Here is a 26,372-nt window from a genome sequence, read left to right on the forward strand (position 1 = left end):
CCCATGTGAGTTATCTCTTGTCTATTTTATGGTAAATGTATGTCTATTTTGATTATTTAATGTTTTATATTCACAGTTCATGTACATTAAGGATCTGTGGTATGAAATGTATACATATGAAGACTGCTTTTAGCTGATTTTAGTTGGCACGGAGTTACAATAGCTGCGAGATTGTATATGTTACACTATGAATTGATTAGGAGTAGTTAAATAAGAAGTAATGAAATACGTTAACCGGTGTATAGCATGAGTATGACTTGATGGAATGGGTTCTTAGATATTCAAGGATTCTGTGATTTCCTCATTTTGATTTGTAATTTGTAAAAGTTCTTCTGGAACTGAATACAAATAAATAAAATAAATACATTCAGTTTTCCCCTCCTTATACATAACTGGTGATAGGCACCTCTGAAATTGAGCTTTGTAAAGATGACAGATATCCACAGGCTCCAATATATTTCCCATTAATGAAAAATAAGTCAGATCCATAACAGTAAAGCTATTTAACCCTTTACAGGCCACACAGGGCTGTAATTCAGGGTTCCCGTGAGGTGCCAAAAATGATGACCCATCTGGAGACACCAAGGTTTATGCTAAATTGTTTCATAACATACCCAACAAGTGTTTGTGCGACTTAAGGTTCCACTGCATTAGTCTCCTACTCAAAAGCACAATCATAATCTCTGTGTGGGAGTGAACTTTAGCAACCTTTTTGTGGAATATAGCATCGATCTATGGGTGATTTATATAGTGCCTACGGCCAAAGATATTTAAGTGCTGGATAGCAGAGAGTTCCGGGTTGGAGGAACGAATTAAAAACAGGAAGGTTATACGTTTGGGCCTAAAGTATATCAGCTGTTCAGTGGTGCGTACTGTGAGGGCTCAGCAATGAAAGGCAGACACAAAGTTGCAATGTTCTCAACATTCGCCATATTTATTGAAAGAAAAGTGAGTTGGGAAAAAAGGTCTACCTTGCCCTAACCAAAAGAGAACGTCCCTGCCTATGAAAATAGGACTAAAATAAGTTGATCTTGTGTCCAAAATGCATCTGACCCTCACACTAACATACAAAATCAAAAGGTACAATATCATTTCTATCGCCACTTCAACCAAGTTGTGCAGGTTAGGAAGGATAGCTCAGGGTCAACGCGTTTGTCTTGGAAGCAAGAGAACGCAGTGCAGTACAGATTGGAATCCCGATCCCACGCTTAGAAACCACTCGCTGGTATTAAGTGCGTTATAAAAGAACAATTATAATTATAAAAAATGCAATATAAATAGTTTCAATAAAACAACCCCTGTCTCCAGGTTTTAGTTTCCCTTCCCCTGAACAGTTTCAGAGAAAAGGCATTTGAAATACTCTGTTTCACCAAAGCTCCATTAAGGATAATGAAAATCTCTTTCCTGGGTATTTTCCTTAAGATGCCAAGGCAAATGTTCTTTTGACAATACAGGTTGAAATATATTGAAAGACAGTCTTTTATAGGTTTTAGGCTGGCCAAAGCAGAATTGTTCAGTTTTAACAAAGGCTTGATATAATAAAGTACTTTTTCAACAAAACCTTGGATTTCCTGGTAAACTCCCCTGCCAGGAACCTATGTACGGAAATATCCAAGTTCAACAAAATCTTAATAGGACAAAAACTCCTTTTCAATACGACTTTGAATTTCCTGGTATACCCCCTTGCCAAGAAAATCCCCCTTTTGACCCATACATATCCCCTGCTGTACTCTCCTGCCAGGTATCTCTTTCAAAAAGGTTTCACTACCTGATGCACTTATCAGGTCTCTCTGCAACATTCATCAATCTCTTAAATATCACACAATTGCACCTCTTCAGTGGCACAACCTTGTTGACCTCAGTTACCAGTTGCACCAATTTTCCCCATACTGACATCCCCTATATGAGGGTTTGTTCAAGCTCCGACAGTGTTTTGCTTTGGGTAGGACTTACACAGCTTGTCAATCCCCTTTTCAGGTCATCTGCCGGGTTCGTGGTCCCTCGCCGATACAGGCGCTGCTTTCCAGTCTGACAGGGCCGTGGACAAACATTTGGCGGTTGCCGGTTCCCTTGCTGCACTTCCCCAGAACCTGTCAGACTCCGTTGGGTCTCCCACCACTCCAATACGTCTGATTGACAAGTGCCAGGGCGGGAGCACCTCTCTCCTTCAGCCTGGCACTCCTGCACATCTGCCTTTCTTCGCGGCTCTGCTTCCTGCTCTGTGTACTATGCAGTCCGATCTGGCATCTCCTTCATCTTTTCCTTCTCCCATCTCCAGGTGTTTCTCTGATTTAAATGTCCCGCACAGTTGATTGAATGGACAACAACTAGACTGCGCGTTACTATTGGCACTACTTTTGATCCTCATTGACTCTTTACTACTCTTCTTCGTCCCAGTTCTTAAAGCTTTCTGGGATTTGAAGTCCAAAGGATTACCATAGCGCTTTAAGTTCTGTTGTTAAACACTTTTATCTACATAACAATCATCAACATTAGATGTTAAAGGATTTTTAGAGAAGTTATGTACATGTGAAGGATGAATAAAGTTCTGCTTAAGATGTTTAACAGATTTACAGGGTAATTCATAGAAATTCGCACAAAAGTGGCGCACGCGACTGGCGCACAGCGTGCCCGTGCGAATGTCTGTGCCAGCCGCGTGCGCTAAAATCGATTTCCACGCACAGTGTATTCATGGATTTTCGCATCCAAAACCAGCCGTGGCGCAGCGTGGCGCAGCGACCCTGCAGCAGCGCCAGTTACACCCCCAAGAACACCCTTGCGCAAGGAAAAGCCTTCAAAATCCCCAAATAATCGCAAAGGGCTGCGCTAACCCTGGACCAGTTCACAGGGCTGGCAAACAGCAAACGCCAAGCGGGGAACGTGTATTTCAGTGGTTCGCGGGAAGTTCCACACGCGATTGTCCTGTGTACGTGTGCATTAGGGGTCCGCGGGAAGTATCACACGCAAAATCAGCAGGGTACGTGTATTTCAGGGGTGCGCGTTAAGTTCCACACGCGATTTCAGCAGGGTACGTGTATTTCAGGGGTGCGTGGTAAGTTCCACATGCGATTGGCCCCGTGCAAGCCGGGTACGTGTATTTCAGGGGTGCGCGGGAAGTTCCACACGTGATTGGCCCTGTGCGAGCAGGGTACGTGTATTCCAGGGGTGCGCGGGAAGTTCCACACGCGATTTCAGCAGGGTATGTGTATTTCAGGGGTGCGCGGGAAGTTCCACACGCGATTGGCCCCGTGCGAGCAGGGTACGTGTATTTCAGGGGTGCGCGGGAAGTTCCACACGCGATTTCAGCAGGGTACGTGTATTTCAGGGGTGCGCGGGAAGTTCCACACGCGATTTCAGCAGGGTACGTGTATTTCAGGGGTGCGCGGGAAGTTCCACACGCGATTCCATCAGGGTACGTGTATTTCAGGGGTGCGCGGGAAGTTCCACACGCGATTGGCCCCGTGCGAGCAAGGTACGTGTATTCCAGGGGTGCGCGGGAAGTTCCACACGCGATTTCAGCAGGGTACGTGTATTTCAGGGGTGCGCGGGAAGTTCCACACGCGATTTCAGCAGGGTACGTGTATTTCAGGGGTGCGCGGGGAGTTCCACACGCGATTGGCCCCGTGCGAGCAGGGTACGTGCATTTCAGGGGTGCACGGGAAGTTCCACGCGCGATTGGCCCTGTGCGAGCAGGGTACGTGCATTACAGGGGTGCGCGGGAAGTTCCACACGAGATTTCAGCAGGGTACGTGTATTTCAGGGGTGCGCGGGAAGTTCCACACACGATTTCAGCAGGGTACGTGTATTTCAGGGGTTCTGGGGAGTACTACACGTGAATTGGCCGTGTGGGTCCTCCCAGGTGTTCGCTCTACAACCTCCACGGCCCCTGCAGGCAGCCCACACCACGGGCGACTACCCTGCACCCCTGCTCATGTCCCCAGGCAGCCCATCCACCATGGGCATGCCCCCCAGCCAACCAACATGCCACCTTGCACTACTGATCAACAATGCATGTCTCCCTGCACCCCCTACCCCCCAGCAGTCAGGGGCACCCTCCACCAGGCTCCCACTCCTGTATCCCAGCACCCCCACCCCCCAGCCACCAGGGGCAGCCTCCACCAGGCCCCCACTCATGTCCCCTATTACCCCCACCCCCCAGCAGTGCAGGGGCAGCCTCCACCAGGCCCCCACTCATGTCTACCACCACCCCCACCACCCAGGGGCAGCCTCCACCAGGCCCCCACTCATGTACCCTATTACCCCCACCCCCCAGCAGTGCAGGGGCAGCCTCCACCAGGGCCCCATCCATGTCTCCCACCACCCCCCAGCCACCAGGGGCAGCCTCCACCAGGCCCCCACTCATGTCTCCCTGCACACCCTACCCCCCAGCAGTCAGGGGCACCCTCCACCAGGCTCCCACTCCTGTCTCCCACCACCCCCACCCCCCAGCAGTGCAGGGGCAGCCTCCACCAGGCCCCCACTCATGTCTCCCAGCACCCCCACCCCCCAGGGGCAGCCTCCACCAGGCCCCCACTCATGTCCCCTATTACCCCCACCCCCCAGCAGTGCAGGGGAAGCCTCCACCAGGCCCCCTCTCATGTCTACCACCACCCCCCAGCCACCGGTGGCAGCCTCCACCAGGCCCCCACTCATGTCTCCCTGCACCCCCTACCCCCCAGCAGTCAGGGGCACCCTCCACCAGGCTCCCACTCCTGTCTACCACCACCCCCACCCCCAGCAGTGCAGGGGCAGCCTCCACCAGGCCCCCACCCATGTCTCCCACCACCCCCACCCCCCAGCCACCAGGGGCAGCCTCCACCAGCCCCCACCCATGTCTCCCACCACCCCCACCCCCAGCCACCAGGGGCAGCCTCCACCAGGCCCCCACTCATGTCCCCTATTACCCCCACCCCCCAGCAGTGCAGGGACAGCCTCCACCAGGCCCCCACTCATGTCTACCACCACCCCCAACCCCCAGCCACCAGGGGCAGTCTCCACCAGGCCCCCACTCATGTCTCCCCCACCCCCCAGCAGTGCAGGGGCAGCCTCCACCAGGCCCCCACTCCTGTCTCCCTGCACCCCCACCCCCCAGCAGTCAGGGGCACCCTCCGCCAGGCCCCCACTCCTGTCTCCCTGCACCCCCTACCCCCAGCAGTCAGGGGCACCCTCCACCAGGCCCCCACTCCTGTCTCCCTGCACCCCCACCCCCCAGCAGTCAGGGGCACCCTCCACCAGGCCCCCACTCCTGTCTCCCTGCACTCCCTACCCCCCAGCAGTCAGGGGCACCCTCCACCAGGCTCCCACTCCTGTCTCCCAGCACCCCCACCCCCCAGCCACCAGGGGCAGCCTCCACCAGGCCCCCACTCATGTCCCCTATTACCCCCACCCCCCAGCAGTGCAGGGGCAGCCTTCACCAGGCCCCCACTCATGTCTACCACCACCCCCACCCCCCAGCCACCAGGGGCAGCCTCCACCAGGCCCCCACTCATGTCTCCCTGCACCCCCTACCCCCCAGCAGTCAGGGGCACCCTCCACCAGGCTCCCACTCCTGTCTCCCACCACCCCCACCCCCCAGCAGTGCAGGGGCAGCCTCCGCCAGGCCCCCACCCATGTCTCCCAACACCCCCACCCCCCAGCCACCAGGGGCAGCCTCCACCAGGCCCCCACTCCTGTCTCCCACCACCCCCACCCCCCAGCAGTGCAGGGGCAGCCTCCACCAGGCCCCCACTCATGTCCCCTATTACCCCCCACCCCCCAGCAGTGCAGGGGCAGCTTCCACCAGGCCCCCACTCATGTCTCCCACCACCCCCACCCCCCAGCCACCAGGGGCAGCCTCCACCAGGCCCCCACTCATGCCTCCCGGCACCCCCACCCCCCAGCCACCAGGGGCAGCCTCCACCAGGCCCCCACTCATGTCCCCTATTACCCCCACCCCCAGCAGTGCAGGGGAAGCCTCCACCAGGCCCCCTCTCATGTCTACCACCACCCCCACCCCCCAGCCACCAGGGGCAGCCTCCACCAGGCCCCCATTCATGTCCCCTATTACCCCCACACCCCAGCAGTGCAGGGGCAGGCTCCACCAGGCCCCCACCCATGTCTCCCACCACCCCCACCCCCCAGCCACCGGTGGCAGCCTCCACCAGGCCCCCACTCATGTCTCCCTGCACCCCCTACCCCCCAGCAGTCAGGGGCACCCTCCACCAGGCTCCCACTCCTGTCTCCCACCACCCCCACCCCCCAGCAGTGCAGGGGCAGCCTCCACCAGGCCCCCACCCATGTCTCCCACCACCCCCACCCCCCAGCCACCAGGGGCAGTCTCCACCAGGCCCCCACCCATGTCTCCCACCACCCCCACCCCCAGCCACCAGGGGCAGCCTCCACCAGGCCCCCACTCCCGTCTCCCACCACCCCCACCCCCCAGCAGTGCAGGGGCAGCCTCCACCAGGCCCCCACTCATGTCCCCTATTACCCCCACCCCCCAGCAGTGCAGGGACAGCCTCCACCAGGCCCCCACTCATGTCTACCACCACCCCCAACCCCCAGCCACCAGGGGCAGCCTCCACCAGGCCCCCACTCATGTCTCCCCCACCCCCCCCCCCCATCAGTGCAGGGGCAGCCTCCACCAGGCCCCCACTCCTGTCTCCCTGCACCCCCACCCCCCAGCAGTCAGGGGCACCCTCCACCAGGCCCCCACTCCTGTCTCCCTGCACCCCCTACCCCCCAGCAGTCAGGGGCAGCCTCCACCAGGCCCCCACTCCTGTCTCCCTGCACCCCCACCCCCAGCAGTCAGGGGCACCCTCCACCAGGCCCCCACTCCTGTCTCCCTGCACCCCCTACCCCCCAGCAGTCAGGGGCACCCTCCACCAGGCTCCCACTCCTGTCTCCCAGCAGCCGCACCCCCCAGCCACCAGGGGCAGCCTCCACCAGGCCCCCACTCATGTCCCCTATTACCCCCACCCCCCAGCAATGCAGGGGCAGCCTTCACCAGGCCCCCACTCATGTCTACCACCACCCCCACCCCCCAGCAGTGCAGGGGCAGCCTCCGCCAGGCCCCCACCCATGTCTCCCACCACCCCCACCCCCCAGCCACCAGGGGCAGCCTCCACCAGGCCCCCACTCCTGTCTCCCTGCACCCCCACCCCCCAGCAGTGCAGGGGCAGCCTCCACCAGGCCCCCACTGATGTCCCCTATTACCCCCACCCCCCAGCAGTGCAGGGGCAGCCTCCACCAGGCCCCCACTCATGTCTACCACCACCCCCACCCCCCAGCAGTGCAAGGGCAGCCTCCGCCAGGCCCCCACCTATATCTATCACCACCCCACCACCCGGGCAGTGCAGGGGCAGCCTCCACCAGGCCCCCACCCATGTCTACTACCACCCCCCCCCCAGCAGTGCAGGGGCAGTCTCCACCAGGCCCCCACTCATGTCCCCTATTACCCCCACCCCCCCAGCAGTGCAGGGGCAGCCTCCACCAGGCCCCCACTCATGTCTACCACTACCCCCACCCCCCAGCCACCAGGGGCAGCCTCCACCAGGCCCCCACTCATGTCCCCTATTACCCCCACCCCCCAGCAGTGCAGGGGCAGCCTCCACCAGGCCCCCACTCATGTCTACCACCACCCCCACCCCCCAGCCACCAGGGGCAGCCTCCACCAGGCCCCCACTCCTGTCTCCCTGCACCCCCACCCCCCAGCACTGTGGGGCACCTGCCAGCAGGCCCCCACTCATGTCCAACTCATGTTCCCCTGCACCCCCACACCCCAGCACTGTGGGGGCACCTGCCAGCAGGCCCCCACTCATGTCCAACTCATGTTCCCCTGCACTCCCACCCCCCCAGCACTGTGGGGCACCTGCCAGCAGGCCCCCACTCATGTCCAACTCATGTTCCCCTGCACCCCAACCCCCCAGCACTGTGGGGCACCTGCCAGCAGGCCCCCACTCATGTCCAACTCATGTTCCCCAGCCAACATGTCATCACAATCTAGATCCCTGGTCCCTATGGTCAGCCTCCAAATGCAAAACACCCACCCGAGTATTGCATCCACCCACTCAGAAATGGCAACAACATGATAGAACAGCAATTGCAAGTTTGGAAACAACACATGTCCCTCACATACACCCAATGGGTGTCAGTGAATCTCAAAACCCATATCATGATATGCATGAAACCAATGAGATGATACTACACATTGAAGTTTGATCAAAAAATATGTATTAAAGGAAACATGAATTGAATCAAAAATAAACAAACAGAAATGGGAATGTAAAAAAAGTAAAAGGAAGCATGTCCGTGAAAAAATGCAAAACCAAAAATCAGAATCCAAAGGAATGGTGTCCAAAGTCACAGTACACAAAAGAAAATCCAATGGGAAATTATAATTGAAAGCCATTGCTCCATGGGTAAATTGTAAAAAGAAAAGAAAATCCAACAGTGAACTATGTACAGGTGAACAAGCCAGGGTCCATGATCCCAACAAAAGAAATTAAACCTATCTAACAACACTACGTAATAAAAAATAACTATATACAAAAATGTGGCCCATTGTCCAAAAGGTCCAAAGGAAATGCAAAAACAAAGGAAACCTAACACTAACTACATAACTATTTACATGGGCAGCGGGCTAGTCCAACGGCTCACTGGATGTTGTCATGGGCCAGGGCATCATCGAACTCCTGTTCAATGGCTTGGAGGCGGGCATGTTCCCTGGCCCTGAGGTCTCGCAGGGATAAAGCAGTGTCCAGCTCCAACTCCCAGCGAAGACCCTCGAGGCACTCAGCCCGCCTCAGCGCCCTCCGCATGGAGTTCTCCGCCCTGACCATTGTGAGCCGTTCCTCCTCTGCCCGCTGCCGCTCCACACCTATCTGCTGGCCCAACCGCTCCCACACGGAAGCCACTCCCATTCCAGAGTTCTGCTGCCCTCCGGCCGATGCCTGCACCCCTGATGTTGATGGCCCCGAGCCATGATGCCTCCCACGTCGAGCCTGCCGCTGCCTCCGACGCAACTGCCTGTGCCAGCACGACGGCATCCAGGCTGATGGAATCCGCCGACGCAGTCGTGCACGTGCCCTGCCCGATGATGCCGTCACATCCTCCATCTGCTGGGGTCCAGTTGCTGGTGTGCCCACCCCTGCTGGACCTCCGACTCCCGACTGTGGCAGGGATGGGATCCCCACCGAGCCGGCTGCATTGGTCGGGGCAGGTCTACAGGGGGCCCTGGTGGCATCTGGGCCGGAAGACGGCATGGAGAACGACTGGTGCATAGTCTCCACAGAGGAGGAGAGGGTCGCCAGATTGGCCGTCACATGTAGGAAACCCCCTACCATGGCCAATCCCAACTGGGCCACGTCGGCACGGTGCTCTCCGTGATGACGTGCATGCTCCTCCCGGGAAGCACGCACCTCATCACGAATTGCACCTGTGTGCAACGCGACACCAATCAGGACCTTCTCCATACGGCCAGGGGTCCCCTCGTCCGCAGGTAAAGGGGAGTCAGATGACATGAACATCCCCCCTACCTGCGGACGGGCCTGGGATGGGGCATCCCTGCTGGTGCATGGTGGTGCAGTCACAGTGTCAGGGACAGTGACATGCACAGGCCCCTCCACGGCGACCTGTGCTGCCTCCTGCCCCTGGACTGCAACACTTGCACCAGCAGGGATGCCCCCACCAGGCCCCATGTGCGCCTCAGTAGCGGCCTCCTCCTCCTCTGTGTAAAACACCAACCTGGATGGCTCCACCCCGTCTTCCGCCGTTGCAAGCCCCTGTGGGGGCTCACCCACCCCTTCCGCTGCAGCCGTGGGGGCATCCCCGCCGCTTTGCTCCACAGAGCCGTCTCCGCCCTCTTCTTCACATGGCGCTGTGTAGAGGGAGACATAGAACACAAGCATCAGGGTACTGTACAATGGTCCCCTAGACAGGAAGCAATAGCAGATGAGTGGCACTGTCAAAGATCACTTCCATCATGTCCCTCCACAACACATGGCTCAGTGCAGGTAAAACACATGCGGTAACAGGCATGGCGCATGCTATGGACATTAGCATACATGTCCAAGTGATTCTTGAAACATACACTGTTGTTTTGGAACTCACATGCATCATGGGCCATGCCTATCACATGCACACACTTCACCCTAGTTTCATCCATCTGGCCTCGTACACCACAGACACAGTGGATACAAGGATGACTAGGCTGCATCAGTGAACCTGAACATTGCGACAGACATGTGTCATGCATCCCTGGCATTCACAAGTCACAGACACGCAGGTCAGACACACAGACATGGACAGCATACATGTACATGGCATCAGCACCCATCCCTCACCCATGTCCAGGAACAGAGACTGGCATGCTTTCATGTGGCCATTCCGCATAGGCAACCCATGTTGCATTTGAACATATGCACCAACCGTGTGGTTCACACATTACTGGTCTTACATGCATGACGTCCCTGCACACACACATGCATACATGGCCTATGTCACACATACAGGCAAGTATCAGACAACCAGCACACTGCGACATGCCCTGTCTCACACAGCAATGCTTGGCCACTTACCGCTCAACTCCAGACGGGTCTGCCTCTCAAGGATCTGGGCGTGGAGCGCTGGGCCTACGCGTTCCAGGACCCTCATCTGGATGGTACTCATGCTGCCCCGGCCCCCCTCCACGAGGCGCCGGGCCTTCAAGAGGGTCCTGGACATGCAGTCATCCCAGCGCTTCTTGACATGTTGGTAGTCGCGGACTGCCACCCCCTCCGCGTTGATGGCAGTCACAATGTCCATCCAGATCCGAGTCCGTCCTTCCTTGTTGGCGCGCTTACTTCCGAAGAGGGCATCATACTGCCCCAGGACTTGCTCCACCAGGACACCAACTTCGGTGGCAGTGAAGCAGGTGCCCCTCTGCCTCTCTGGCCGGGGGTTGCCAGTGGTGCCAGATGTTGCAGTGCCCGACATGGCAACCCCAGAGGCAGGAGTGGATGGGCAACTGGGTCATGGGGCTGGGCTGTGGAGCGATGGTATCCCAGTCGGGAGTCTTCTGTTCCAGCAGGGGTGGACACAGCAAATGGACCCCTGCAGATGGCTGATGTGCAGGCACCAAATGGCAGGGCACGGTGGCAGCAGGCAGGCAGGCAGCAGCAGATGGCTCGTGGGAGGCTGCTCGGGGCTCTGGGGGGCAGTAATTCGGCCTTTTGGGCAGGAGCGTGGTCTTCCGTGTGCTTACGCGTGGCCAGCTTGATACGGAGTGATTTGACACGTGAAAATCCTGCACGTCTGCATGTAAATCGAGGAAAGGCCCTTAGCGCGTATGCACGTCAGCACGCATATGCGATTTCATTGGACCAAAGGCCCTTAGCGCGTGAGCGCGTCTGTGACGTGAGGCGCGCGGGTGTTTCCCTCATTACACGTGATGACAGAGCACACGTGGATTTCCACCAATCGCGTGTGGAACTTCCTGCGCACCCCAGAAATACACGTACCCAGGCCAATCGCTTGTACGCTCACTTCCCTCCGATTACACGCGATGACACTCAGACGTGCAGTTTTACCACGTGTGCTCGCATATGCGATTTCATTGGCCCAAAGGCCACCATGCGCAGCTGTGACGTCACGCGCATGGCCGTAGAGAATGGCGCGTGTAAAAATGAAGAGATACACGTCTGAGTTTCAAAGCGCGTAATTGGTGGAAATGGCCTCATCGCGTATGCGCGTCTGTGACGTGTGTATAAAAGGTACGTGTAGAACGCCATTTCCTTGTACGTGCTTTTTGTGGAGAGCGAGTGGGTGAAATCTGTACTTCTTGTCGGTTCACACGCGATTTACTTCACAGCGTTTCCAGTTCGTACTCCCTGTTACCTCTGACAGCTTTTTCTCTTTTCCTCTTTTTCCTGGGCCTGTTTCCTCAAACAGCGTTCCCTACTACTGTTGTCCTGTCTCCTCAGACAGCGTACAATTCTTCTTTTGGTGGGGGTGTTGCCAACACGCACACGCGCATATTTTTCACGCTTTTGTTCCTGGCAGACGGTGAGTCACGCACATATTTAACATCTGTGTTTGCCCCGTGTGTCGCGTACCCCTTCAGAGGTCATTCTAGGCTGCGTGTGACACGCATATGTTCATTCTTGTGTTCCTGGGTGCCACAGCATAGTGCAGGTTTATTTTTCCACGCACGTGGTCTAGGAGGGGTTGCGTGCACCTTACTTCGCTTTTTTGGGGTGCCTGTGCATTGCGTGACCCATCATCTTTCCCCAGGGGTGACATACAGCCTTGCTAGAGCACTAGGGTACGATTACCATCTGGTACCCAACCCGTTTGACCCCCAATTGCCCAGGACAATAGTTCACATCGACTCCCATACGCACAATAACATCAGTGCCATGGCTGGGAGGCGACCAAGCCGTAAGGGTGGCAAAGGTGGCCAAGCCCCAAGTGGTGGCCGTGGTGAATCCAGTAGGGGACGTGGCCGTGACTTGCAGGGTGCCCATAGCCCCCCATGTGTGGAGGAGTAGTCAGGGACACCCATGCCCCCCCCCGGTTGAGGTTACCGTGGCTGACACCATCCATGCTCAGCCCTTGTTGGACCAGCCCACTGTGGAACCAGACCTGGCAGAGGGTGACTCCATGGCTGACTTTCAGGTCAGCAGGTCTAGGCTACGTGCGCCGGTGAACGTTGGTGTCATCAGGCCACGTGGATCAGGGGCAGCTAGGTCATCTGCTGCCCCGCGTAGGCAGGCTGGGGAGGCTGCAGGGGCAGCTGCGGCTCCATCCACCCCACCTCTCACACACCCATCCAGGACAGTGTCGGTCCAAGTCCATCATGCTGACATTCCCCCTGACACCATCACACTTGAGATAATGCCTGCCTCAACTCCCATGCTGAGTGTGCAATCCCACGCTCCTGCCCCTAGTGTCCAGAGCGGTGTAGGACACTCAGGATCCCCACCACCTTCCAAGCGGAAGAGGAAGAGTGCTCGTCCAGTAGAGGCCCGTCAAGGAAGCCCAGCTTCAATGAGGCCGAACTGAATGCACTTGTAGAGTATGTGTCCGCACATGATTGCTAAATGGTGATTGTTGCAGGATCCAAGACCACACCTGCACAACGTCAGACACACTGGCAGACCATTGCGGACATCATAAGTGCCCTTGGAATCGTGAGGCGCACAGCTAATGAATGCTACAAGCGCTGGAATGACCTGAAGCGCAGGGCAAAGAATAAGCTGTCCTCGAGTCATGCCGCAACTCTAGTGACTGGAGGTGGGTCTCCAGCAGACGACATAGAACTCACTCCACATGAGCAGGTTGCTGGGACCTACGTCACGGAGGAACAGATCCAAGGCGTGGGAGAACTGGCAGATTACGAGGCATTGTCCGGTGAGGGCACATGCATGTGTGTGTCATCCATGTGCATGGTGTGTGTGGGAGGGCTTCTGTTTGGGTGCCAGGGGAGGGTCTGTGTGCCTGAGTGGTTCGGCTCACCCCTGTGCCTCTTCCTATATATTCTTGGCAACAGCATTTGGGTATAGCAGCATCCCTTCGGCCAACATTAGACATCCAGCCCAACACCACGCCAGTTGCCCTTGGAGTGTCATCTTGTCACAACACTGTTGCTTATTTACCTCTGTTTATTCAGGCAGATTGTTTGCATACCACCACTTTTACTCGGGATTTCTCAGTCCTATTGTCACATGTCTGACATGGCTATGGTACAGTGGACTGGCTCAGTTTCGTGTACATGATTAGTTTGGACATGTCCCTGTGCTATAGGACCATTTTTGACTGGCAGCTGCAGGTTAAACATTTGAACCATTAAAATGAAAATAATCAATTATATGAACAAACTGGACTGAATGAACAATTGGTGACCTCCTCTCCCTCTTCACTTCATGGCTAGGGTACATGCCATCTGTGTGATGGCATGTGTATTTGACCTGCCAATCACTGGCCAATGTGTGATGCCACTGCTAGGCAGCATGCAGCAAATGTGTTCATATTCCATCTTGGTGTCATCAATGTGTGCCATCTGCCTCCCCATCACACGCAGTGACGGTGCATGCATGGGAGTGTTTTCGTCATGTGGGACATGTGTCAATCAAGTACTGTTTCTGTAGCCTCTCAGCCCTAATTGTGTGCCTTAGTGCTAATGCTTGTTTCCATTTGTTTTCTTTTATGTCTTTGCAGGGGAAGACGCAATTGATACTGCTGGGGTTGTGGAGATGGTGCAGACCCAGGAGGGGTCTGAGGGCCGACCGACCACCAGTGAGGGACGTGGTGTGGTGGTGGGTGAGAACCCACAACTGCTGCAGGTCGTGCTCTCAAGGGGTGTCTCTGGCTGCACCTCCCCCGAGCTGTACTCAGGTGTCGATTCGGATGATGAGACCTACGTGCCGTCGCAGGTGAGTGTTCCTGGGAGGGATTCTGTTCTGTCCGACCCACCTGCACCAGGGTTAGAACCCTCAATGGGGATGTCAGTGTTGGCAGGTACGCCTTTGGTGGTTACGGATGCAGGGTCACACTCCGCGACATCTGATCCTGTTCCTGGGCCAATCGCGTGTGGAACTTCCCGCGCACCCCGAAGTACACATACCCAGGCAAATCGCACGGCTGGGGGGTGGGGGTGCAGGGGGACATGAGTGGGGGCCTGGTGGAGGCTGCCCCTGCACTGCTGGGGGGTGGGGGTAATAGGGGACATGAGTGGGGGCCTGGTGGAGGCTGCCCCTGCACTGCTGGGGGGTGGGGGTAATAGGGGACATGAGTGGGGGCCTGGTGGAGGCTGCCCCTGCACTGCTGGGGGGTGGGGGTGGTGGGAGACATGAGTGGGGGCCTAGTGGAGGCTGCCCCTGCACTGCTGGGGGGTGGGGGTGGTGGTAGACATGGGTGGGGGCCTGGTGGAGGCTGCCCCTGCACTGCTGGGGGGTGGGGGCAATAGGGGACATGAGTGGGGGCCTGGTGGAGGCTGCCCCTGCACTGCTGGGGGGTGGGGGTGGTGGGAGACATGAGTGGGGGCCTGGTGGAGGCTGCCCCTGGTGGCTGGGGGATGGGGGTGATGGGAGACATGAGTGGGGGCCTGGTGGAGGCTGCCCCTGCACTGCTGGGGCGTGGGGGTGGTGGTAGACATGGGTGGGGGCCTGGTGGAGGCTGCCCCTGCACTGCTGGGGGGTGGATGTGGTGGTAGACATGGGTGGGGGCCTGGTGGAGGCTGCCCCTGCACTGCTGGGGGTTGGGGGTAATAGGGGACATGAGTGGGGGCCTGGTGGAGGCTGCCCCTGCACTGCTGGAGGGTGGGGGTGGTGGGAGACATGAGTGGGGGCCTGGTGGAGGCTGCCCCTCGTGGCTGGGGGGTGGGGGTGGTGGGAGACATGAGTGGGGGCCTGGTGGAGGCTGCCCCTGCACTGCTGGGGGATGGGGGTGGTGGGAGACATGAGTGGGAGCCTGGTGGAGGCTGCCCCTGGTGGCTGGGGGTGGTGGGAGACATGAGTTGGACATGAGTGGGGGCCTGGTGGAGGCTGCCTCTGCACTGCTGGGGGGTGGGGGTGCATGGGGACATGAGTGGGGGCCTGGTGGAGGCTGCCCCTGCACTGCTGGGGGGTGGGGGTAATAGGGGACATGAGTGGGGGCCTGGTGGAGGCTGCCCCTGCACTGCTGGGGGGTGGGGGTGCATGGGGACATGAGTGGGGGCCTGGTGGAGGCTGCCCCTGCAATGCTGGGGGGTGGGGGTGGTGGGAGACATGAGTGGGGGCCTGGTGGAGGCTGCCCCTGGTGGCTGGGGGGTGGGGGTGATGGGAGACATGAGTGGGGGCCTGGTGGAGGCTGCCCCTGCACTGCTGGGGGGCGGGGGTGGTGGTAGACATGGGTGGGGGCCTGGTGGAGGCTGCCCCAGCACTGCTGGGGGTGGGGGTGCATAGGGACATGAGTGGGGGCCTGGTGGAGGCTGCCCCTGCACTGCTGGGGGGTGGGGGTAATAGGGGACATGAGTGGGGGCCTGGTGGAGGCTGCCCTTGGTGGCTGGGGGGTGGGGGTGGTGGGAGACATGAGTGGGGGCCTGGTGGAGGCTGCCCCTGGTGGCTGGGGGTGGTGGGAAACATGAGTTGGACATGAGTGGGGGCCTGGTGGAGGCTGCCCCTGCACTGCTGGGGGGTGGGGGTGGTGGTAGACATGGGTGGTGGCCTGGTGGAGGCTGCCCCTGCACTGTTGGGGGGTGGGAGACATGAGTGGGGGCCTGGTGGAGGCAGTGGCTGGGGGGTGGTGGGAGACATGAGTTGGACATGTGTGGGGGCCTGGTGGAGGCTGCCCCTGCACTGTTGGGGGTGGGGGTGCATGGGGACATGAGTGGTGGCCTGGTGGAGGCTGCCCCTGCACTGCTGGGGGGTAGGGGTAATAGGGGACATGAGTGGGGGCCTGGTGGAGGCTGCCCCTGCACTGCTGGGCGGTGGGGGTAATAGGGGACATGAGTGTGGGCCTGGTGGAGGCTGCCCCTGCACTGCTGGGGGGTGGGGGTGGTGGGAGACATGAGTGGGGGCCTGGTGGAGGCTGCCCCTGCACTGCTGGGGGGTGGGGGTGGTGGGAGACGTGAGTGGGGGCCTGGTGGAGGCTGGCCCTGGTGGCTGGGGGTGGGGGTGATGGGAGACATGAGTGTGGGCCTGGTGGAGGCTGCCCCTGCACTGCTGGGGGGTGGGGTGGTGGTAGACATGGGTGGGGGCCTGGTGGAGGCTGCCCCTGCACTGCTGGGGGGTGGGGGTGGTGGTAGACATGGGTGGGGGCCTGGTGGAGGCTGCCCCTGCACTGCTGGGTGGTGGGGGTAATAGGGGACATGAGTGGGGGCCTGGTGGAGGCTGCCCCTGGTGGCTGGGGGGTGGTGGGAGACATGAGTGGGGGCCTGGTGGAGGCTGCCCCTGCACTGCTGGAGGGTGGGGGTGGTGGGAGACATGAGTGGGGCCTGGTGGAGGCTGCCCCTGCACTGCTGGGGGGTGGGGGTGGTGGTAGACATGGGTGGGGGCCTGGTGGAGGCTGCCCCTGCACTGCTGGGGGGTGGGGGTGCATAGGGACATGAGTGGGGGCCTGGTGGAGGCTGCCCCTGCACTGCTGGGAGGTGGGGTAATAGGGGACATGAGTGGGGGCCTGGTGGAGGCTGCCCCTGGTGGCTGGGGGTGGTGGGAGACATGAGTGGGGGCCGGGTGGAGGCTGCCCCTGGTGGCTGGGGGGTGGGAGACATGAGTTGGACATGTGTGGGGGCCTGGTGGAGGCTGCCCCTGCACTGTTGGGGGTGGGGGTGCATGGGGACATGAGTGGTGGCCTGGTGGAGGCTGCCCCTGCACTGCTGGGGGGTAGGGGTAATAGGGGACATGAGTGGGGGCCTGGTGGAGGCTGCCCCTGCACTGCTGGGGGGTGGGGGTAATAGGGGACATGAGTGTGGGCCTGGTGGAGGCTGCCCCTGCACTGCTGGGGGGTGGGGGTGGTGGGAGACATGAGTGGGGGCCTGGTGGAGGCTGCCCCTGCACTGCTGGGGGGTGGGGGTGGTGGGAGACGTGAGTGGGGGCCTGGTGGAGGCTGGCCCTGGTGGCTGGGGGTGGGGGTGATGGGAGACATGAGTGTGGGCCTGGTGGAGGCTGCCCCTGCACTGCTGGGGGGTGGGGTGGTGGTAGACATGGGTGGGGGCCTGGTGGAGGCTGCCCCTGCACTGCTGGGGGGTGGGGGTGGTGGTAGACATGGGTGGGGGCCTGGTGGAGGCTGCCCCTGCACTGCTGGGTGGTGGGGGTAATAGGGGACATGAGTGGGGGCCTGGTGGAGGCTGCCCCTGGTGGCTGGGGGTGGTGGGAGACATGAGTGGGGGCCTGGTGGAGGCTGCCCCTGCACTGCTGGGGGGTGGGGGTGGTGGGAGACATGAGTGGGGGCCTAGTGGAGGCTGCCCCTGCACTGCTGGGGGGTGGGGGTAATAGGGGACATGAGTGGGGGCCTGGTGGAGGCTGCCTCTGCACTGCTGGGGGGTGGGGGTTGTGGGAGACATGAGTGGGGGCCTGGTGGAGGCTGCCCCTGCACTGCTGGGGGGTGGGGGTGGTGGGAGACATGAGTGGGGGCCTGGTGGAGGCTGCCCCTGCACTGCTGGGGGGTGGGGATGCATGGGGACATGAGTGGGGGCCTGGTGGAGGCTGCCCCTGCACTGCTGGGGGGTGGGGGTGGTGGGAGAAATGAGTGGGGGCCTTGTGGAGGCTGCCCCTGGTGGCTGGGGGGTGGGGGCGATGGGAGACATGAGTGGGGGCCTGGTGGAGGCTGCCCCTGCACTGCTGGGGGGTGGGGGTGGTGGTAGACATGGGTGGGGGCCTGGTGGAGGCTGCCTCTGCACTGCTGGGGGGTGGGGGTGCATAGGGACATGAGTGGGGGCCTAGTGGAGGCTGCCCCTGCACTGCTGGGGGGTGGGGGTAATAGGGGACATGAGTGGGGGCCTGGTGGAGGCTGCCCCTGGTGGCTGGGGGGTGGGGGTGGTGGGAGACATGAGTGGGGGCCTGGTGGAGGCTGCCCCTGGTGGCTGGGGGGTGGGGGTGGTGGGAGTCATGAGTTGGACATGAGTGGGGGCCTGGTGGACGCTGCCTCTGCACTGCTGGGGGGTGGGGGTGGTGGTAGACATGGGTGGGGGCCTGGTGGAGGCTGCCCCTGCACTGTTGGGGGGTGGGGGTGGTGGGAGACATGAGTGGGGGCCTGGTGGAGGCTGCCCCTGGTGGCTGGGGGGTGGGGGTGGTGGGAGACATGAGTTGGACATGAGTGGGGGCCTGGTGGAGGCTGCCCCTGCACTGTTGGGGGGTGGGGGTGCATGGGGACATGAGTGGTGGCCTGGTGGAGGCTGCCCCTGCACTGCTGGGGGGTGGGGGTAATAGGGGACATGAGTGGGGGCCTGGTGGAGGCTGCCCCTGCACTGCTGGGGGGTGGGGGTGGTGGGAGACATGAGTGGGGGCCTGGTGGAGGCTGCCCTGCACTGCTGGGGGGTGGGGGTGGTGGGAGACATGAGTGGGGGCCTGGTGGAGGCTGCCCCTGGTGGCTGGGGGGTGGGGGTGATGGTAGACATGAGTGTGGGCCTGGTGGAGGCTGCCCCTGCACTGCTGGGTGGTTGGGGTGGTGGTAGACATGGGTGGGGGCCTGGTGGAGGCTGCCCCTGCACTGCTGGGGGGTGGGGGTGGTGGTAGACATGGGTGGGGGCCTGGTGGAGGCTGTCCCTGCACTGCTGGGTGGTGGGGGTAATAGGGGACATGAGTGGGGGCCTGGTGGAGGCTGCCCCTGGTGGCTAGGGGGTGGGGGTGGTGGGAGACATGAGTGGGGGCCTGGTGGAGGCTGCCCCTGCACTGCTGGGCGGTGGGGGTGGTGGGAGACATGAGTGGGGCCTGGTGGAGGCTGCACCTGCACTGCTGGGGGGTGGGGGTGGTGGGAGACATGAGTGGGGGCCTAGTGGAGGCTGCCACTGCACTGCTGGGGGGTGGGGGTAATAGGGGACATGAGTGGGGGCCTGGTGGAGGCTGCCTCTGCACTGCTGGGGGGTGGGGGTGGTGGGAGACATGAGTGGGGGCCTGGTGGAGGCTGCCCCTGCACTGCTGGGGGGTGGGGGTGGTGGGAGACATGAGTGGGGGCCTGGTGGAGGCTGCCCCTGGTGGCTGGGGGGTGGGGGTGGTGGGAGACATGAGTGGGGGCCTGGTGGAGGCTGCCCCTGCACTGTTGGGGGGTGGGAGTGGTGGGAGACATGAGTGGGGGCCTGGTGGAGGCTGCCCCTGGTGGCTGGGGTTGGGGGGAGACATGAGTTGGACATGAGTGGGGGCCTGGTGGAGGCTGCCCCTGCACTGCTGGGGGGTGGGGGTGCATGGGGACATGGATGGGGGCCTGGTGGAGGCTGCCCCTGCACTGCTGGGGGTGCATGGGGACATGAGTAGAGGCCTGGTGAATGCTGCCCCTGCACTGCTGGGGGGTGGGGGTGGTGGGAGACATGAGTGGGGGCCTGGTGGAGGCTGCCCCTGGTGGCTGGGTGTGATGGGAGACATGAGTGGGGGCCTGGTGGAGGCTGCCCCTGCACTGCTGGGGGGTGGTGGTAGACATGGGTGGGGGCCTGGTGGAGGCTGCCCCTGCACTGCTGGGGGGTGGGGGTGCATGAGGACATGAGTGGGGGCCTGGTGGAGGCTGCCCCTGGTGGCTGGGGGTGGTGGGAGACATGAGTTGGACATGAGTGGGGGCCTGGTGGAGGCTGCCCCTGCACTGTTGGGGGGTGGGGGTGCATGGGGACATGAGTGGTGGCCTGGTGGAGGCTGCCCCTGCACTGCTGGGGGGTGGGGGTAATAGGGGACATGAGTGGGGGCCTGGTGGAGGCTGCCCCTGCACTGCTGGGGGGTGGGGGTAATAGGGGACATGAGTGGGGGCCTGGTGGAGGCTGCCCCTGCACAGCTGGGGGGTGGGGGTGGTGGGAGACATGAGTGGGGGCCTGGTGGAGGCTGCCCCTGCACTGCTGGGGGGTGGGGGTGGTGGGGGACATGAGTGGGGGCCTGGTGGAGGCTGCCCCTGGTGGCTGGGGGGTGGGAGTGATGGTAGACATGAGTGTGGGCCTGGTGGAGGCTGCCCCTGCACTGCTGGGTGGTTGGGGTGGTGGTAGACATGGGTGGGGGCCTGTTGGAGGCTGCCCCTGCACTGCTGGGGGGTGGGGGTGGTGGTAGACATGGGTGGGGGCCTGGTGGAGGCTGCCCCTGCACTGCTGGGTGGTGGGGGTAATAGGGGACATGAGTGGGGGCCTGGTGGAGGCTGCCCCTGGTGGCTAGGGGGTGGGGGTGGTGGGAGACATGAGTGGGGGCCTGGTGGAGGCTGCCCCTGCACTGCTGGGGGGTGGTGGGAGACATGAGTGGGGCCTGGTGGAGGCTGCACCTGCACTGCTGGGCGGTGGGGGTGGTGGGAGACATGAGTGGGGGCCTAGTGGAGGCTGCCCCTGCACTGCTGGGGGGTGGGGATAATAGGGGACATGAGTGGGGGCCTGGTGGAGGCTGCCTCTGCACTGCTGGGGGTGGGGGTGGTGGGAGACATGAGTGGGGGCCTGGTGGAGGCTGCCCCTGCACTGCTGGGGGGTGGGGGTGGTGGGAGACATGAGTGGGGGCCTGGTGGAGGCTGCCCCTGCACTGTTGGGGGGTGGGAGTGGTGGGAGACATGAGTGGGGGCCTGGTGGAGGCTGCCCCTGGTGGCTGGGGGGTGGGGGGAGACATGAGTTGGACATGAGTGGGGGCCTGGTGGAGGCTGCCCCTGCACTGCTGGGGGGTGGGGGTGCATGGGGACATGAGTGGGGGCCTGGTGGAGGCTGCCCCTGCACTGCTGGGGGGCGGGGGTAATAGGGGACATGAGTGGGGGCCTGGTGGAGGCTGCCCCTGCACTGCTGGGGGTGCATGGGGACATGAGTAGGGGCCTGGTGGAGGCTGCCCCTGCACTGCTGGGGGGTGGGGGTGGTGGGAGACATGAGTGGGGGCCTGGTGGAGGCTGCCCCTGGTGGCTGGGGGTGATGGGAGACATGAGTGGGGGCCTGGTGGAGGCTGCCCCTGCACTGCTGGGGGGTGGGGGTGGTGGTAGACATAGGTGGGGGCCTGGTGGAGGCTGCCCCTGCACTGCTGGGGGGTGGGGGTGCATGAGGACATGAGTGGGGGCCTGGTGGAGGCTGCCCCTGCACTGCAGGGGGGTGGGGTTAATAGGGGACATGAGTGGGAGCCTGGTGGAGGCTGCCCCTGGTGGCTGGGGGGTGGGGGTGGTGGGAGACATGAGTGGGGGCCTGGTGGAGGCTGCCCCTGGTGGCTGGGGGTGGTGGGAGACATGAGTTGGACATGAGTGGGGGCCTGGTGGAGGCTGCCCCTGCACTGCTGGGGGTTGGGGGTGGTGGTAGACATGGGTGGGGGCCTGGTGGAGGCTGCCCCTGCACTGCTGGGGGTTGGGGGTGGTGGGAGACATGAGTGGGGGCCTGGTGGAGGCTGCCCCTGGTGGCTGGCGGGTGGGGGTGCATGGGGACATGAGTGGGGGCCTGGTGGAGGCTGCCCCTGCACTGCTGGGGGGTGGGGGTGGTGGTAGACATGGGTGGGGGCCTGGTGGAGGCTGCCCCTGCACTGCTGGGGGTTGGGGGTGGTGGGAGACATGAGTGGGGGCCTGGTGGAGGCTGCCCCTGGTGGCTGGCGGGTGGGGGTGCATGGGGACATGAGTGGGGGCCTGGTGGAGGCTGCCCCTGCACTGCTGGGGGGTGGGGGTGGTGGTAGACATGGGTGGGGGCCTGGTGGAGGCTGCCCCTGCACTGCTGGGGGGTGGGGGTAATAGGGGACATGAGTGGGGGCCTGGTGGAGGCTGCCCCTGCACTGCTGGGGGGTGGGGGTGATCGGAGACATGAGTGTGGGCCTGGTGGAGGCTGCCCCTGCACTGCTGGGGGGTGGGGGTGGTGGTAGACATGAGTGGGGGCCTGGTGGAGGCTGCCCCTGCACTGCTGGGGGGTGGGGGTAACAGGCGACATGAGTGGGGGCCTAGTGGAGGCTGCCCCTGCACTGCTGGGGGGTGGGGGTAATAGGGGAAATGAGTGGGGCCCCGGTGGAGGCCTCCCCTGGTGGCTGGGGGGTGGGGGTGGTGGGAAACATGAGTGGGGGCCTGGTGGAGGCTGCCCCTGCACTGCTGGGGGGTGGGGGTGCATGGGGACATGAGTGGGGGCCTGGTGGAGGCTGCCCCTGCACTTCTGGTGGGTGGGGGTAATAGGGGACATGAATGGGGGCCTGGTGGAGGCTGCCCCTGCACTGCTGGGGGGTGGGGGTGCATGGGGACATGAGTGGGGGCCTGGTGGAGGCTGCCCCGGCACTGCTGGGGGGTGGGGGTGGTGGTAGACATGGGCGGGGGCCTGGTGGGGGCTGCCCCTGCACTGCTGGGGGGTGGGGTGGTGGGAGACATGAGTTGGACATGAGTGGGGGCCTGGTGGAGGCTGCCCCTGCACTGCTGGGGGGTGGGGGTGGTGGTAGACATGGGTGGGGACCTGGTGGAGGCTGCCCCTGCACTGCTGGGGGGTGGGGGTAATAGGGGACATGAGTGGGGGCCTGGTGGAGACTGCCCCTGCACTGCTGGGGGGTGGGGGTGGTGGGAGACATGAGTGGGGGCCTAGTGGAGGCTGCCCCTGCACTGCTGGGGGGTGGGGGTAATAGGGGACATGAGTGGGGGCCTGGTGGAGGCTGCCCTTGCACTGCTGGGGGGTGGTGGGAGACATGAGTGGGGGCCTAGTGGAGGCTGCCCCTGCACTGCAGGGGGTGGGGGTAATAGGGGACATGCGTGGGGGCCTGGTGGAGGCTGCCCCTGGTGGCTGGGGGGTGGGGGTGGTGGGAGACATGAGTGGGGGCCTGGTGGAGGCTGCCCCTGGTGGCTGGGGGTGATGGGAGACATGAGTGTGGGCCTGGTAGAGGCTGCCCCTGCACTGCTAGGGGGTGGGGGTGGTGGTAGACATGGGTGGGGGCCTGGTGGAGGCTGCCCCTGCACTGCTGGGGGGGTGGGGGTAATAGGGGACATGAGTGGGGGCCTGGTGGAAGCTGCACCTGGTGTCTGGGGGGTGGGGGTGGTGGGAGACATGAGTGGGGGCCTGGTGGAGGCTGCCCCTGCACTGCTGGGGGGTGGGGGTGGTGGTAGACATGGGTGGGGGCCTGGTGGAGGCTGCCCCTGCACTGCTGGGTGGTGGGGGTAATAGGGGACATGAGTGGGGGCCTGGTGGAGGCTGCCCCTGGTGGCTAGGGGGTGGGGGTGGTGGGAGACATGAGTGGGGGCCTGGTGGAGGCTGCCCCTGCACTGCTGGGCGGTGGGGGTGGTGGGAGACATGAGTGGGGCCTGGTGGAGGCTGCACCTGCACTGCTGGGGGGTGGGGGTAATAGGGGACATGAGTGGGGGCCTGGTGGAGGCTGCCCCTGCACTGCTGGGGGTGGTGGGAGACATGAGTGGGGGCCTAGTGTAGGCTGCCCCTGCACTGCTGGGGGGTGGGGGTAATAGGGGACATGAGTGGGGGCCTGGTGGAGGCTGCCCCTGGTGGCTGGGGGGTGGGGTTGGTGGGAGACATGAGTGGGGGCCTGGTGGAGGCTGCCCCTGCACTGCTGGGGGGTGGAGGTGCATGGGGACATGAGTGGGGGCCTGGTGGAGGCTGCCCCTGGTGGCTGGGGGGTGGGGGTGATGGGAGACATGAGTGTGGGCCTGGTAGAGGCTGCCCCTGCACTGCTGGGGGGTGGGGGTGGTGGTAGACATGGGTGTGGGCCTGGTGGAGGCTGCCCCTGCACTGCTGGGGGGTGGGGGTAACAGGGGACATGAGTGGGGGTCTGGTGGAAGCTGCCCCTGCACTGCTGGGGGGTGGGGGTGGTGGGAGACAAGAGTGGAGGCCTGGTGGAGGCTGCCCCTGCACTGCTGGGGGGTGGGGGTGGTGGGAGACATGATTGGGGGCCTAGTGGAGGCTGCCCCTGCACTGCTGGGGGGTGGGGGTAATAGGGGACATGAGTGGGAGCCTGGTGGAGGCTGCTCCTGCACTGCTGGGGGGTGGTGGAAGACATGAGTGGGGGCCTAGTGGAGGCTGCCCCTGCACTGCTGGGGGGTGGGGGTGGTGGTAGACATGGGTGGGGGCCTGGTGGAGGCTGCCCCTGCACTGCTGGGGGGTGGGGGTAATAGGGGACATGAGTGGGGGCCTGGTGGAAGCTGCCCCTGGTGGCTGGGGGTGGTGGGAGACATGAGTGGGGGCCTGGTGGAGGCTGCCCCTGCACTGCTGGGGGGTGGGGGTGGTGGGAGACATGAGTGGGGGCCTAGTGGAGGCTGCCCCTGGTGGCTGGGGCGTGGGGGTGGTAGGAGACATGTGCTGGTGATCAGTGGTGCAAGGTGACATGTGGGTTGGCTGGTGGGCATGGCCATGGTGGATGGGTTGCCTGTGGGACATGAGCAGGGGTGCAGGGTAGTACCCAGTGGTGTGGGCTGCCTGCAGGGGCCGTGGAGGGTGTAGAGGGAACACCTGGGGGGACCCACATGGCCAAATCACGTGTAGCATTCCCCGGCACCACCGAAATACACGTACCCTGCAGAAATCGCGTGTGAATCTTCCGCGCACCTCGGAATACACGTACCCTGGCCAATCGCGTGTGGAACTTCCTGCGCACCCCGTAGTACACGTACCCAGGCCAATCGCGTGTGGAACTTCCCACGCACCCCCACCTACCCAGGCCAATCGCGTGTGGAACTTTCCGCCCACCCCGAAGTACACGTACCCAGGCTAATCGCGTGTGGAACTTCCCGCGCACACGAAGTACACGTACCCAGGCTAATCGCGTGTGGAACTTCCCTCGCACCCAGGAACATGCGCACACGCTATTTTTCACACAGCGGGTGTCCGTGTTTGTCGGTGCCCCTTTGCACCTCATTTGTCCTAGAGGGCCACTGTATGGGCCATTCATCATGGCTGTATATGGGTGCTTTTTGTTAGCGCACATTTTGGCACACATTTTTTTCGTCGCAGGGGTGCTACCGCCTGCTTTCTTGTGGCATACTTGTTTGGCCCTTTGCGCGTCTTTGACCGTGCGCTGGTTTGCCCTATTCGATTCCATGAATACGGGTTGTAGGCGAGCGTGTGGGCGTTCCGCGCACTTGCCTCCTGTACTTCCCCCGTGACGCCCATATTTTCACGCGTTGTTCCCCATTCCGAGTGTTACGCCCCGTGTTCCGCCTACTTTTGTGATGTGCGCCGCGCTATGTGCGATTTCGCAGTGGCCGTGGCGCACGCTGTTGGATGACCTGTGCGCCGGCGTGCGCGGCGCACATTTTTAGCGCACATCCAATGTTTTTCTCGCGCACGGACTTCCATGAATCGCTGTGTGCTGGTTTTCCTGCGATTTTCGCACTTTTCCTGCGATTCGCACGTTTTGGCACCTCTGCGCGGGAATTTTCGGCGCACATTAATTCCATGAATCCACCCCTTTGGTTTTAAGACCTCACAATTAAAGGGTTCTGAATAATGACAGCAGGTCATTAGAAACTCTGGGATTAGGGTTTCTCCTACACAGTCAAGGGAAGAATACCACGTCTCTTCTGTTAGAGCCATCACCTCCCCCCCAACAGCATCCCCTCCCATGTAATCCACCCTCAGAATACCACCCCCAGTGTCAGGATCAGGTAGCGGCCCACCTTCCCCAGGCCAGATGGGAGCAGACTTTAGACTGGGGATCAGTGATGACTCTGCAGGATTCATCACATACGCTTACTCTAATGGCTTGGCCTCCCACTCTAGGATCTTTGGTTTTGGAGGAGCCAATTGCCTTCCCCATGTGAGGAAGAGGTTTCTGAGTTTGTATTACCAAATTCCAAATAGGGCCTGATGGTGAAATCCTTAATTTCCCCACGAA

This window comes from Ambystoma mexicanum, chromosome 1p, assembly GCF_040938575.1.
Source record: "Ambystoma mexicanum isolate Mex_15411 chromosome 1p, UKY_AmexF1_1, whole genome shotgun sequence".
Lineage (NCBI taxonomy): Eukaryota > Metazoa > Chordata > Amphibia > Caudata > Ambystomatidae > Ambystoma > Ambystoma mexicanum.